Here is a 1,403-nt window from a genome sequence, read left to right as displayed (position 1 = left end):
AGTTAGATAATGGTGCTAATTGATGTACGCTCAATAAAAATTACATCTTATTTTTCATGTTGAGTAACTGCTACTTAGCAAGGGCAATGTTTGTAATGAAATCACACTTTTATTCCAGGTGAGGGAATGTGGTTTGTATTATTTAAAATGAACTTGTCCACTGTGTACAATGATGAAATGGATCTCAATTTCAAAGCAAACTTGGTTACGTTGTCATCCATCTTGACATGTGATGTCCTCTTCTTTCAACCACACGGGTATTAGAACGAAACGTCTATTAATGACATGTGTACAAAGACGCATTAAATCATTTTTCGTGCTAATGCTGCATGAATTTGCGATTATTGATCCACAGTTTAGGTTCAGTCCCTACAGTGAACATGCTGACTTCTCCAGATGTTCATTGTTCAATGTGATGCATCCAATGTGTAAGTCTTTCCGTACTTATGCATGGCACCCATATCTGCAATTCTCTACTGTGCATTTATAGCCAGTTCTCGGTGCCCCTACACCCACGCCCTGCCCCTTTTGAAATATTTCCACTATTTTGTGCTGTCTCTCTGTACTCTTCTCACTAAGATGAATCACTTCTACTCAACATGCTCCAGATTTGATTTGACAAAACAGTCATTAAGAATCCCATTACATAAACACGCCCTTCACATCTCTTGTTATTTGTTTTTCCTGGATCTCTTTCATACGATAAAAGGTCCCAGCTGCTCGACTTGAAAAAGAAAATCGCGTTGCTTTTCATTATCCCAATGTGATCTACGTTTCAATGCAGTTTAGGCAACTGACTCAAATTATTCTTTGAGATTTTATAGCGTCGATGCATATAAATTGACCATTGGAGTTCCAATTTCAATAAGACAGGTGTCAACATACAAAAGTAGCAACATTGAAAACAGCGACGAGAGTGGGATTCGAACCCACGCGTGCAGAACACAATGGATTAGCAGTCCATCGCCTTAACCTCTCGGCCACCTCGTCACATATGCTAGCATTTGTATGAACTTTTCAATAAGTGAATTGCGTAAATTATGCAGAACAGCAGCTATTTCTCCCTGGTCTGGTGAAATGCTAAGTAGCACAGTACGGTCCGAAGACTATGGTCTGACATCTGAGTTGTGGGGCAACGGCATTCCCACTGTGACACTCTGCTCACAGTGATCTGAACAAAAATGAAGAATAGATTATGTAACAAAGTCTGTTGAATTCTGTGAATATTTGAAGTCAACGGAATGAAGAACCCGAAAAAGCAGGAGGTGTTCTTTCAAGAAACAGTTGGATAGAGCTCATAAGGGTAGTGTAATCAAGTGTTGTGCGGATAAGGCAGGAACAGGATACTAATTGAGAATGATCATCCATAATCATAATGAATGGTAGTGCTGGCTGGAAGGGCA

At 39.7% G+C, this 1,403-nt stretch overlaps 1 non-coding gene across 1 annotated transcript; it reads right to left on the bottom strand.

Annotated features, from left to right (window-relative positions):
- Window positions 1-908: 908 nt before the first annotated feature.
- On the bottom strand, window positions 909-990 carry trnas-gcu (transfer RNA serine (anticodon GCU)). Its single transcript has one exon. It is a non-coding gene; the product is annotated as a tRNA-Ser (tRNA).
- Window positions 991-1,403: the final 413 nt, after the last annotated feature.

Source organism: Hemiscyllium ocellatum, unplaced genomic scaffold (genome assembly GCF_020745735.1).
Source record: "Hemiscyllium ocellatum isolate sHemOce1 unplaced genomic scaffold, sHemOce1.pat.X.cur. R23, whole genome shotgun sequence".
Lineage (NCBI taxonomy): Eukaryota > Metazoa > Chordata > Chondrichthyes > Orectolobiformes > Hemiscylliidae > Hemiscyllium > Hemiscyllium ocellatum.
The sequence above is the reverse complement of the archived record's forward strand: the minus strand, read 5'-3'. Positions and strand labels throughout refer to the sequence as shown.